The sequence below is a fragment of the Bubalus kerabau genome, chromosome 12, assembly GCF_029407905.1.
Source record: "Bubalus kerabau isolate K-KA32 ecotype Philippines breed swamp buffalo chromosome 12, PCC_UOA_SB_1v2, whole genome shotgun sequence".
Classification (NCBI taxonomy): Eukaryota; Metazoa; Chordata; class Mammalia; order Artiodactyla; family Bovidae; genus Bubalus; species Bubalus kerabau.
Window position 1 is genome coordinate 55479131 of NC_073635.1, and position 14625 is coordinate 55493755.

Sequence of the window (14625 nt, forward strand, 5' to 3'; positions counted from 1 at the left end):
GCTGAAGACACAGGATCAGAGACCTTAAGAAACTTGCCCAAAGTCACATAAGTGTTTGATCTGGGATGTCAGTGCGAATCTCTCAGACCCCAGGTTGACCCTTCCCCACCAAGCTGTTGTGTGGAGGAAAAACTCTTTCTTGGCGGTGATAAGGGCCTCCAGGATCCCTGAATGGGTGAACAGTGACAGCCTGAGGGCTCTGGCAATCAGGAATGAGGCTTTTTTTTAGTGTGTGCTTGGCAGAGTGATTTGCTCTCACCTTTATGGGCTTGTGGGGAGAGTCAGACCCAAGGTTCATCAGGACGCACAAAGGAACCTTGTTCTAGGGATCACACATCCTCTGAAACCTCATAGGTAATGAGTAGATTTGGTGCTTTTAATATAATGCCGGTGAGACATCCTAGATTGAGTTAGAGTCCCCAGAGTGAGAAAATTCTATGATCAAATCTTTCCAAGTCTTGCCTTATTCCAAAGCTCTCATATTTAAAAACAACAATAACAAATGGTTCAGGCGTTTCTGAGATTTGTAAATAGGAAAATAATTATTTCTGATCTATGCCTAGAGTTGTGGGGGAGTAAAAGTGCTTTCTGAATACCTAGAAGGCTACAGAATGGGTGAATGACCAGGGTCAAAAACACACAAAACAAACGGGCAAAAGGACCCAATTACAATAGCAAATAAGGTTTGCGGAACCGATAGCTTTTCATGAATTGGGTGTGTAACGTGGCAAAGCCATCTGCTTGTATACTGTCATGTTTGTGTATATTCACACTTACGCACGGACATGCATCTATTATAGTAACTCGGAAAAATACCCACAGGGTATGGAAATTCCAGCCTAGACTTGGGTTTACAGACATGCTTCCTTTGTTCTCAACACCCGTGCACGTGAGAAACTGCAACTCGAGCACAGACTTGGCAGGCAGAACCTGTTCAGTGTTTTCTTCAACGCTCTTCTTTCTCTTCAGTGGTACCTATTTGAGGGGCACTAAGCAGACTCACGCTCGCCTCTCAGTCTTCCAAGGGGGTACTGAAGACTTGTTTGGAGGACATAATATATGCTGCGCTGAAAAAGAGCCAAGACTGTAATGGAGCCCCGAGGAGCCAAATTCTCCAAAGCCCAGGATCATATTAATTTGCAGTATTTCATTTACAACCCCCTTCTAAGTAGGTTTGGGAGGATAATGCCTTGTTTAAATAATAATATGCCACGTTTTACCATTCAAAGTACTTTTACACAAATCATCTATCTCATTTTCTTTTGGAAACAATGAAGGAGATAAGGCCGGGATAATTACCTACAAGAGAATCAGGAGCTCAGAAAGGTGAAGTGATTTACCTAGAGTCACATTGCAAGTTCTCAGCAAAGCCAAGATAAGAAGCTGTGTCTTCATTCCCAGCTCAGCTGGGTCTTTTTCTACCAGAATGTTAGTGCCTGCAGCTTCATGGGTAGAATGCTGAAATTCTCAGCACAGCCTTTTGCCTCTAAGCATTCTTTTCCATGGTTGGCCTTTACCATCATTTAGATTTTATGACCTTATGAGATGGCAGGGAATTTTGAAGACAAGTTTATAATTTAAACATTTGGACTTTAAAATCTGACCTGAAAGCGTATCAGTTTCTTAAACTAAATTTGCAAAATTAGATACAAGTTGCACATAATGACAGTGAGTTTTGCTCCCTGTTTTTCATCCTTAGGCAAGGTTGTGAGTTTTACGTGAGATGGGAAAGCGTTTGGTGGTCTCTGAAGTAGTGAATGAGGAGAGCTGACACGTGTACTGCTAGTGTCAGAAATTGTTTAACTTCATTTGTAATTAAAAAAAATTATTTGTTTGACTGTGCCAGGTCTTATTAATTGTTGCTGCATTGGGGTCTTTTAGTTGTTAATTGTGGCATGCGCACTCTTAGCTGTGGGATGTGAGATCTAGTTCCCCAACCAGGGGTTGAACCCCGGGCCCCCTGCATTGAGAGCATGGAGCCTCAGCTACTAGACCATCAGGGAAGTCCCTGATTTGTCATTTGAGTAGTTTCAACCTGTTAGAAGTAGAATTTTGACTTGTTCACACACCGCTTTTTCACTCAAACCCACAAATACCCATGTATTATTTTGCATAATGTATAAACACACACACACACACACGTATAGCTATATGTAAGCTAGAGGTTTATAGTACAGAACTATTTTCTTTATACTTTTCTACTTGTGATCCCTTTTCTCTTTTCTCACATTTTCCCCCCACATCCAGTGGCCCATAAAAACCACATATTCATTCATCTTTTATATATTTGACCACATCCATGTAATTGCAAAAAATACACAGATATACATACATGCACATGTAAATATATACATAATACACACACACATATATACACACACACATACCTATATGCACATGAATAATGGGGATTTTTAAATCATTTTTATTAAGAGATTGTATCAGAAACTTTCTGAGTTTTACTTGCTAAATTACCAATAACACATGAAAATACTTCTACTGTATCAAATGGTCTACTTCTATTTTCTTATCTCTAGTGGCTACATAATATTCCATGATAGAGTTATGCCACGTGGATTCAATCACTCATTTATAAGCAGACTTTCATTTGTTTCCACTTAGTCTTTTTTTTTACTACTTGAAACAATTCTAAGTGAAATATATTCAAACAATGTTGCCTGAGATACTTATATAGTGTATATATTTTTTTCTATAGGATGACCAGACAGAATTTTGTATTGAAGAGTATAATTAATATAATAGATTTTGCCACATTGCTTTCTAAAAGAGACTGCAGCCCTTCATCTTTCCAACACTGTGTGTGTGTGTGTGTGTTCACTTTTTATTCAAATTGTATTATTTCCTTTTATCCAAATCTGTAACAAGTATTCTTGTTCATAACTTTGGCTAGTTTGAGGGCAAATTGATAAAGTAATACATTATTTTCCCATTAAGTTTCCCTTCCCTGAATGCTAGTGAAATTGAGCATCCTTTCACACAGTTGTCATTTGAATTTGCTCTTCCATGAGCTGCCTACAATTATCCCATTCCTATAACTCAGTAGTTCTTTTTTTCTTTTATTGGTAATATCTACCTATCTATGGGGCTTCCCAGGTGGCTCAATGGTAAAGAAACCACCTGCCAATGCGGGAGACTCAGGAGATGTGGGTTTGATCCCTGGGTCGGGACCATCACATGGAGACAGAAATGGCCACCTTCTCCAGTATTCTTGCCTGGAAAATCCCATGGGCAGAGGAGCCTGATGGGCTACAGTCCTTGGGGTTACAAAGAGTCAGACATAACTGGGAGACTGATCATGCACCTATCTATCACTTGTTTATCTATATATCTATCATAATGAACATTATGTATTTGCCCCTTATTATTTAACTGAAAGCTAATTTTTCCTATTCTAAGTTGGTCCTTTGACTCTAATATCTTCTGTTTCCTGTGTTGCTTAAAATTGCACAAGGTATTCTAAATCTTCTTCAAATATTTTTTATCAATGTATTATTTACTATTGTCTTCACTCCATCTGAACTAAATGCTACAAGACTGATTTTCTTTCTCTGTATCATTGTCATTGATTAAATAACCCATTCTTTCCCCAATGAATTAAACTACTACTTTGTCTTTATTAAATTCTCATATGTACTGGCATTCTTTCACTTAATTCTCTGATGAATTGTGTGTGTTTTTTTAATCTTCTTAAAACTGATAGAAAATGTATCCTTTAATTCATAATCTGGCACCACAATCTGCCTGATGGTAACTCCTGGAGTTTGTGGTGTAGATTGTAATAAATAGTAAAATAATTCAAGGGGCTGTTCTCAAAATCCAAAAGCCTTCAATTAAAGGCAATTACCTGACAGTCAGAGGAAAATGAATGCATTACAACCCACAAATGTAAAGTATAGGATTCACATCATAAACAGCCCAAGGACAAAGGAGTGTAAGGGAGCCACGTCACTGGCCACACATTTCATGACTGTGAGCACAATAGCAGTGACTATATTATTATCAGCCAAGACAGGAGTGTAAAGATATGTGTTGTGCTAGACATGAGGTGACCAGCATTGATCTTTCTGTTCATGAGTTTTGACCACGTCAATTTTTATGATCGTTTTAGCTCAATTGTGCAGTTGGTGTCAGCTCTGAGACTGGTGTCATAGTAACAAATTTACAATAACAGTGGACTCAAATATATCTTTGTCAGCAAAGGTTTGACAGAGTTTTGGAATATCCTTGCATATATCAAAGAAAGGCAGGCTAGATAAGAACATAACTGCCAACAAAAAGCCCACATTCCAATGCTGTTGATTGTTGTTATTTAGTTGCTAAGTCATATCTAGCTCTTTGTGATCCCATGAACTGCAGCATGCCAGGGTTCCCTGTCCTTCACCATCTTCTGAAGTTTGATCAGATTATGTCCATTGAGTCAGTAATGCCATCCCACCACCTCATCCTTTGTCGCTCACTTCTCCTCTTGCCCTCAACCTTTCCCAATCTCAGAGTTTTTTCCAGTGAGTCAGATCTTCGTAACAGGTGGCCAAGGTATTGAGCTTCAGCTTCAGCATCAGTCATTCCAATGACTATTCAGGATTAATTTCCTTTAGGATTGACTGGTTTGACCTCCTTGCAGTCCAAGGGGCCCTCAAGAGTCTTCTCCAACATCATAATTTGAAAGCATCAATTGTTCAGCACTCAGCCTTCTTTATGCTGTCAATCAGTTAAATGAACTTGTTTTCATACTATTGAATTCTTCTCTTGGCCATGGACTTAAAATTTTTATCAAAGTCTTGACAATAACATTGACAGAGTTATCACATACCTGGGTGAAAAAGAGTAGTGAGGAGTAATTCCATGACAGGTAGAAAAATCAAGATTCAAAACACCTCCTTAGGTTATAATCAAAGAGTGACATTTACTTGGGATATTAGTAAAGTTCCTCATGTCATTAAAATAAGTGACACTGCTATATTTAAAATGAATAATGAATGAATGAATACCTACTGTAGAGCACATGAAGGTCTGTCCAGTGTTATGTGGTAGCCTGGGTGGGAGGGGAGTTTGGGGGAGAATAGATACATGTATATGTATGGCTGAATCCCTTCACTCTTCACCCAAATCTATCACAATGTTATTAATTGGCTATATCCCAATACAAAATAAAAAGTTTAAAGAAATGTAAAAAAAAATCATGTAGATAAACATTGCATTTGATCAAGGTTGCTATGACCCAGAATAGATATTATGAGGTCTTTATGCTTTTATGTCATCTTTTTTAGCCACAAATGAGCTGTATATTCTGCCTAGAAATACCTAGGGAAATATAAAATTTATCTACTTCAGTTTGAAAATATGGTTCAACCTCTGTACTCTATGTATTATAGGAGATATTTTTATAAATATTTTTGTTCCAAATCATTTAATGTCAGTTCAGTTGAGTAAATGTGTGACAGGTGCCTACTGTGACTCAGACACTATGGAATATTCCAGGAAAAAGGTTGCAAATAAGATGCCGTCTCTGACCTCAAGGAACTCAGAGCTTAACTGGGAAGCCAGACCTGAAAAACACATGATGTAAACATACTCACAGGAAGGGCACTGTGGTTACCTAACTATCGGTTGTAAAAGTTGTTAATGGATTTTCATTTTCATTTATTCTGCTTTGACCTGAAAGATGTCCCTGGCTCCCTTTTCACTTTGCCACTTAAGAGTGAGGCAGTGAGTTATTCTCACATGGCTATGGAGTCATAAGTCTCACTTTCCTTGACTAATGGCTATAAAGCAGCAAGAGTTTCCTGACTAATTGGCATTTCAAAGAAAAATAAGGATTATTTCAACATAATATATTTATTTATAAAACTATTATCAAGTACAGGTTTGGTTTGTCTGACTTTCTAGTAACTGGCACTCATTTATAATAGAGTTAGGGTGCTTCAAATACATTTATTATTATTATTCCTATGGTGAAGAACCAAAGCAAACAAAGCAAAAGAGTACAGTTGACTCTTGAACAATGGGGGATAGGCCCTGCAGTCAAAAATTCAAGTATATAGAAAACTAAAAACAGAGTTACCATAAGTGCCTGCACTCTCACTCCTGGGCATCTATTTTAAAAAATACACGCACCTGTATGTTCATAGCAGCATTATTCACAATAGCCAAGACATGGAAACAGCCTCAATGTCCGTAGGCAGATGAATGGATGAAGATGTGTTACATGTATACAACGGAATACTACTCAACTATAAAAAAGAATGAAATAATCCCATTTGAAGAAACATGGATGCAACCAGAGATTATCATAGTAAATGAAGTAAATCAGAAAGAAAAAAGCAAATACCGTATGATATAACTTATAGGTGGAATCTGAAATATGGCACAAATGAATAGAAACAGGATCAGAAACATAGAGAATAGATTGGTAGTTGCCAAAATGGAGAGGGATGAGAGAGAGTTAGAATGAGTTTGGGATTAGCAGATGCAAATTGGTGTATCTAGGGTGGATAAACAAGGTCCTGCTGTATAGCACAGGAACAATATTCAATATCCTGGGATAAACTATGATGGAAAAGAATATGAAATAAAATATGTATCAGTTCAGTTCGGTCGCTCAGTCATTTCCGACTCTTGGCAACCCCATGAATCGCAGCATGCTAGGCCTTCCTGTCCATCACCAACTCCCAGAGTTCACTCAAACTCATGTCCATCGAGTCGGTGATGCCGTCCAGCCATCTCATCCTCTGTCGTCCCCTTCTCTTCCTGCCCCCAAGCCCTCCCAGCATCAGGGTCTTTTTATACATACCTGAGTTGCTTTGCTATATAGCAGTAATTGACACACATTGTAATTCAACTATACTTAAATAACAAATAAAGAAATAAAAGAAGATACCATTTAATAATAAAGGGATCATAACAGAAAAAAAAAATCCAAGAATACCTTTGTAGTCTTCCTTCCACGTTGGAGGTTCCTTTCTTGCAAATTCAACTAACTGGACATGAGTTTGAGCAAGCTCCAGGAGATAGTGAAGGACAGAGAAGTCTGGCTTGCTGCAGTCCATGGGGTCATAGTCAGACACAACTGAGTGGCTGAACAACAACCATAACTCAGGTCTACTGTAATAGCAACACTATCTTCTTGGTGGAAGTAAGAGCATGAAAGAAAACCTGTCCATTTATCTTAATGTCCTTTCTAAAGGGAAATTCTCATTCTCCATCAGTCTTATATGGATGGGACATAACTTTCCTGTTGTTTAAAAAGCCACACATTCATTCACCTTTCTCAAACAGCAAAAGTCTAACAAAACCCTTTAGATGAGTATTTCCCCAATTGTTTTCTCAGAATAAGAAGTCTGAGAGAATTCAGTGGTAAGAGGATCCAAAAAAGTTAGGAAAACATGACATTTTCCTCTCTTAGAATTTCACAACATATATTATCATATTCAAGCAAGTCACGTTACTGGATTTAATCAAATATGTTCTGAAATGATATGATCAAAGAGCTCTGGACATTAAACACCTATGAACATTCTTGGGAACTTGGAGAAGCCTACTTTAGATAATAGAATATGGGCATATTGACAGTTTGATAATTTAAGTACCAAAAAGCACTTGTGGAATTACCTATTGATTTGCACTGCTTTTAGAAGTTTAGCACTACTGCTATTGACTACATTATCAGGGAGGAAATTATACAGGGAAAAGTCTTCAGAATTCACAATGGGAAGAGGAAATTGTGTGGTGTGTATATGTGTGTGTGTTGGGTGGGATGGAAGTTGGGTGAGAGGATGTGAGAAAATATTGTATTGTTTTTTCCTTTACCTCTAGAGACCTTGCTGTTTATGGAAATTAAAATAACACATAATAGAATTAAAACCAACTTAAGCTAAAGTATTCTTTTGAAAAATAATGTCATGCATTTACAAACTTTTCCAACTTGTAAAAAATATGTAGTGTTCTTTTCAATGGGTCAGCAGTCACTTCCGAAGAATATTCAGGAACCTTAGATTCCTGGCGGTGGGTTAAAAACCAGTATCCCAGTTTTGCAAATTAACAGGCACAGAGAGGTTAAGAGAGTTGCCCAGGGCCACAGAGGAAGTAACAGGCTGAATCTGGAACAAACTTTTTGTTCTCCATGCCCAGAGGAAACCACTAAACCATGCTTCTCTCAACATGGAAGCTTAGAATATCTGACATGGTCATCTGGCCTTTTTTTTTTTTTTTTCTTCCCAATGACCATGGAAAGCCTTTCTTGATGACGTGGTTCAAACCCCATCTTTTCTTTTTCAGCCTTCCCCACACTTGGCTCACTGGGGCTGCCATAGCAGTCTGTGTTTTGCCTGCTTGGTTTAGGAAGCCCCTTCTTCAGAGTTTCTGAATGGCTGGCCTCTGGGTGACATTTGAAGCAATCACCCTCTCTACCTGTAACCCACATCCCTGACCTCAGTGCTCAGTGAACTTTTTATTTACATGCACAGTCAAATTAAATTTGCCCAGCCTTTGAAAACTTACATCTGTTGAGTGTCTAATTTGTATTGCCATTTGTTCCACAGATGTGTAACAAGACAAATACCTGTCCAGGCTTACATGGGATTCAGAAATGCTTACGTTAATCATGCGGGTGGAAAGGGGGTTAAGGGCTCTATAATAAATCAGCCTCCAAATGGTTTCACTTGGAAAGGCCTGGGAGAACAGGGTTATTTTTATCCTAGGATGCTTTTAATTTGAATCAAAAATACTTTACCACATGTTCTGCCACAAGTTCAAAAGGATTGGTAACAAACATTTAATCTTTTTCTTCTCGGATTGGCGCTAAGCCCTCATCAAAAAGCGTATGCAGTCAAGTAGCTTATCTCCACGGAGCTGCTTCCCTTAATGTGTTCCTAATTATAATCGTATATATGGCTCACTGTGGCCGATTGAACAATATGGCAGTAATTTCTTTACAGGCCTCCCTGCTCTTTGAACTGTGAGTACAGAGGGCTGGAACCGAACCAGATCAATGGGATTTGAGTGCTGGCAAATCAAGCCAGATGCGCTCCTTAGAGAATGAATCTCCAGCTGTTTCCCAGAAAGGAATTTCAGCCGACAGCTGGGAACCTTATCATTATCGTCGTGATTATGATCATCACCATTCCCACAAAGTGCACCCACATGTCTGAGAAATGGGCAACTCTTCGCATCTCTTCCTAAATCACTACCCACCATAGAGTCTCCTGAAGGCTTTGCAAAGGATAGTGTGTAACACAGACAAGGCTGTGACTGAAGATATGCGATGGAAATCTAATAATATTATATTGACACGATATATTTGTTGGTGCTGCCTGGTGGCTGAAAGCAATCTCTCAAAGTAATTTTTCAAATACCCAATGCTCACAGCATTTCTGAGCATTTGTAAGAGGGAGATAAGTGAGTCCTCTCTTGTTCAGTCAAAATGGCATGTTACTGCTTTTTACATACACCTCTGTGTCCCCCACATGACTGTCACTGGCCTTGTTTGAGGTACCATCCAATAACTGCTTCTGGAAGGACTAACTTCTCGCTTTGTATTGAGCCTTGTGCTAATTGGAAAGAAGCTGAGCTTAAAAAATCGGAAGGAAGTTGCCATGACCATCCAAAGAGACTTCTAATCTAAGAGAATCCATGAGTTTAAAATGATTATTACGGACTTCCTTCATGGTCCAGTGATTAGGAATCCACTTGCCAATGCAGGGGACATGGGTTCTATCCCTGGACCTGGACAATCGCACAAGCCTCAGGGTACCTAAGCCCATGCACCTAGAGCTGAGGCTCCACAAGAAGAGAAGTCACTGGAATGAGAAGCCCATACATCGCAACAGAGAGTAGGCCTGCTCACCATGACTAGAGAAACCCCGTGTGCAGCAATGAAGACCCAGCATGGTCAAAAATAAATGAAAATAAAATTAAAATAAATAAAAGACAATTACTTTGAATGATTTAAGAATCATTCAAGAGAAAGGAAATATCCAACAGGAGTGGGACCCACAGGGTTTCCTACCTGCGACTTTCAGAGCTTGCTGCTCTCTGTGAAATTATTTTTGTTTCTCTCAGAAGCCTATCTCATAAAAATCCTTCACCTCTTGCCTACTCTGACTTTCCCAGTTCCTGCCCCTGGCTTCCTTCCCTTCTTCAGGTTTTCTGTGGATATCTCATTTCTGTTGAGTTACCCTGTTATATTTCCAGGGAACCTCAGAAAGGCCAGGATTAATCAAACTGTTGTTGTTCAGTCACTAAGTTGTGTTAGACTCTTCATGACACCATGGACTGCAGCACACCAGGCTTCCCTGTCCCTCACCATCTCCCGGAGTTTGCCCAAGTTCATGTCCATTGAATCGGTGATGCCATCCAACCATCTCATCCTCTCCGGCCCTATTCTCCTTCTGTCTTTAATCTTTCCCAGCATCAGGGCCTTTTTCAATCAAATTAAACTCATTATCATCCGTTGTCACCTAAATGACAATGGTCAGGTAAAATACATACAGAGGGGGCTGAGGAGTAGCCAAAGAGGCCAAAGCAGTGGAAATCTGAAAGAAGGAGCAGAGAGGGGTAATCATGGAGAAACTATCTACAAGGCTTTGTTCATATCTTGCTTAAAACTTTCTTCATTTTATTTCAGTTTGCGTCTTTTTGCCACTAGCCTCTAAACTCCATAAAGATAGGAATCACCAATTCTACTTTGTTCATCACTTGATCTCATTACCTAATGCTTGAGAGAAGGAAATACTAAGTAATATTTATTAACTTTTTTGTCTTCAGTGGATCATACTAAGTGCTCCATAAATATTTGAAGACCATATGATTATAATTTTAGCTTGACTACCCTTAATTGAAAACTCTTCTAGATTCTGATTCTCAAAAACCAATAGTCTTTAGGACTGAAAGTGTATTGTACAATTAGCCCTTCCACGTGGCTTTTGGCACTGAGGGTAAAACAGTGTTTTAAATTGATTTCAAGACCTAGAGTGTGCAAGTGACAAATCAGTAAAGTTTAGTTTTATTTACTTAACTGAACTAAAAATTCAAGGAACTGTATCACTTTACATGGCTATAGAGGAACATAATTTATTTTAACCTGCCAAATATGTGTGCGTGTGCATGCTTAGTCACTCAGTTGTGTCCATCTTTTTGTGACCCCATGGACTGTAGCCCACCAGGCTTCTCTGTCCATGAGATTCTCCAGACAAGAATACTGGAGTGGGTTGCCATTCCCGACTCAGGCACTTCTCCTGTGCCTACTGTATTGCAGGTAGACTCTACCATCTGAGCCACCAGGGAAGTCCCCATATACATATATATGGATATATTTATTCATAAGTTATACATGTACTTCTATTTGTATTTAATCTATTTCTTCTTAACTTTAGATGAAAATAAATTTAAATAACAATTCAAATGGAATTTGTCCACAGTCTGAAGGCTCGACTTGCCCTGTCCTGGGTGCAAACATCCCTCTTGGGAACAGACCATAGCTCTAGAGAAGTGACTGGACAGTTGTGGATCTCATTATTCTCGATCCATTCTCCTCTTTAGAACAATGGTAGAGAGTTAGAAAAGAGCAGAAAGGTGCCTTTGGCCATGTGGAGAAAATGCTTTATTAATGAATATCTTTTTTTAATGGACAAAGAGAGAGTAGATATTATCCTGGAAAGAATGTTTTTAATGAGAAAATTCTAGAATTGTGTTTACTAGCATAATTTAAATAATCAGATATATAGGAGTTTGGAGACACTTAAATGACTCTGAATGACTCGTTGTAATGAGATGCAACTTGATGGAGCATGTTGTTAGAGAATTTGTTCTTCTTCCTTTTAAGTCCAACTTTGGAAGTGTGAACACTGTGGTATTAAAAAAATATGTTTAACTTCCTTTTAGGAGTACATACCAGCTCTCATAGCTTGTATAAATAGTCTCTTTTATGCCAGTTGGATAGTCACTGGTTCTATAAAATCCTCTATTATAATTTTCATGGAAAACAAATCAATTCTGATTCAATTCAACAATCACACATTGATCGCCTAAAATGTGCCCAACATAATACAGAACATGTATTTTACAGGAAAATTGGAACTGCACTAAGATATGCAGTAAATCATCTGCAATTTTATGAAAAGGGAAGCCAGGCACGTTAATGGAGTTTGTTTTCATAAACATGAAGTGTTTGGGCATGTTTGATTTTTCAGTTGGGCTGCTCAGCCAAGCTTAGTTAACACGTTGTAAAAAGTGAGTTGCTTCTCATTTCCTTAATGGAAAGCAGGGAGAGTCATAGTTAAGATCCCCCCTATCAGCTGGAGGCCTTCAGCAGCATTCCTTAAGCCTCTGAGGTTGGATCTAGGATGCAAATCCATCTGGATACTTGAGAGCAGAAAGTATGTTTCTCCGGAGACTTCGGACTCTCTCCCCATCAATCTTAGACAAGTAAACTATCTAAAAGCAGATCTTTGTTTCAAATTGCTACGTTGGAATAAAGGTGCTATTGATAAGCTTTTACATCTTAATAATTTCTTGAAATATGTAGCTGGATTCTCATTTTTACCATCCGTTTGGCCTTCAGTACATACCATATTTATGCATCTGTGTGGATATCACTTTTCTCAGTAATATAATGTTAACTTAAGAATGTGATAAAACAGGAAACATGCTGGAACTTTTCCTTGTCCTGTGGCCTTAACAAGCCACAGCTGTATCAGCAGCTGGTCATTGAAGGAGCCTGGCCCAAGCCTCTCCCAGCATCCTTTCTCAGCTAGATCAAAAGGCAATAGATGAGGCAGAAGGTTTTATCATCAAAGCCGATAGAAATCTGTGGGAACCAATATTTCCATTTAGATTGCTTTATCCTCATCAGACTGAAGAGATTTTTCTCTAGTGAGAAGAGGCTGTTAAATCAGCCAATTTGAAAAGTGTTTTTTTTTTTTCCCCCTTACAAGTTTATCCTTTCTGAGTCTGTCAAAGAAAAGCAATATGGTTCCAAAAAGTTTGTTCACCTCTCAACATTCTTTGCTAAGTTGTCAGCTTATTCTCATACCAATTATTTAAAAAGTTGTATTAAATACTGCTAGTGATTGCTTGGATAGCATTTTCACTGCAAATAGCATCCCAGAGATTTAATAAATGAATATCAAATGTCTACTGTTTCATTTGCAGGTAGAGCTAAGGACTAACTACTATGAGAGATTTCTAGAAGGAAGTCAAATATACTGTTTCATTTGAGGCTGTTAAAAATGAGTATATTAATTCTCTCAGATGACACTGTCCAAATGCAGTTGTTGGCCCATTCCCATAGGTTCAATTCAACCCATTCAACAGACTCACTGTGGCCATAAAGAAATGCTGAGAAATATTATGTTTATGTTTTTAAATCTTTTTTTAAAAGGCTTCATTTTAGAGAAGTTTTAGGTTTGCATTAAAATTGAGAGAGAAGTACAGAGCTATTTCACATACCCTTGGCCCCTACACATGCATAGCTTCCCCCATTATCAACCACCACCTCAAATGGTGCATTTGTTAAAATTGATGAACCTACATTGACATACCATCATCACCTAAAGTACAAATGTTAGGGCTCACTCTTGGTGTTGTCCATTGTATGATTTGGGAGTTGTTGGGGAGAATGCAGGGAAATTGGAACCCTTGGACTTTATTGATGTGAATGTAAAATGATGCACATGCTCTGAAACATAGTGTGTGTGTGTGTGTGTGTGTGTGTGCGCGTGCGCGCGCGCGCGCGTTAGTCACTCAGTCATGTCTGACTCTTTGCTACCCCCTGGACTGTAGCCTGCCAGGCTCCTCTGTTCATGAGATTCTCCAGGCAAGAATACTCGATTGGATTTCAATTCCCTTCTCCAAGGGATCTTCCCAACTTCAGGATCAAACCCAGGTCTTCCACATTGCAGGCAGGTTCTTTACCATCTGAGCCACCAGGGAAGCCCAAAACATAGTATAGAGATTCCTCGAAAAAAAAAAAGGTCTATAGAATTACCATATGATCTAGCAATTCCACTTCTAGGTATATAACCCAAAGAATTGAAAGCAGAGACTCAAAGAGATATTTGTACACCATGTTTATAGCAGCATTATCCACAATACGTAGGGACTGCCAACAACACAAGTGTCTTATCAAGAGATGAGTGGGTCCACACAATGTGGTATATATATAAATACACACACATACATATATATGTATATGTATATATAATATACATACATATATATATATAGTGGAATATTATTCAACCTTGAAAAGGAAGGAAATTATGACACATGCTATAACATGGATAAACCTTGAGGCTATTACATTAAGTGAAAGAAGTCAGTTAAAAAAGGATGAATACTGTATGATTCCACTTAAACGAGGTACCTGTAGTAGTAAAATTCATAGAGGCAGAACTTAGAAGAGTGCTTGCCAGAGGTTGGGAGGGAGGAAACAATGAGTTATTGTTTAGTAGGCATAGAATCTCATTTTTGCAATGAAATGAAAAGAGTTCTGTGGATAGATGGTGGTTAAAGTTGCATAACAATGTAAATGTAGGGCTTCCTAGATGACTCAGTGGTAAATAAACTGCCTACCAACTGTAAGAACTACAGGAGATACGGTTCGATCCC

The 14625-nt window shown here is 38.6% G+C and overlaps 1 protein-coding gene across 14 annotated transcripts in view; it reads left to right on the top strand.

Annotated features, from left to right (window-relative positions):
- Positions 1-14625, top strand: part of LOC129624595 (uncharacterized) — a 324961-nt gene that overhangs the window by 84946 nt on the left and 225390 nt on the right. For 2 of the 14 annotated variants that reach the window (XR_008701024.1, XR_008701036.1), the window contains one exon: positions 970-1687. The exons of 11 other annotated variants lie outside the window; for them this stretch is intronic. The gene's annotated coding sequence lies outside the window, so the exon portion shown is untranslated. One more of the 14 variants, XR_008701025.1, reaches the window with a different exon arrangement.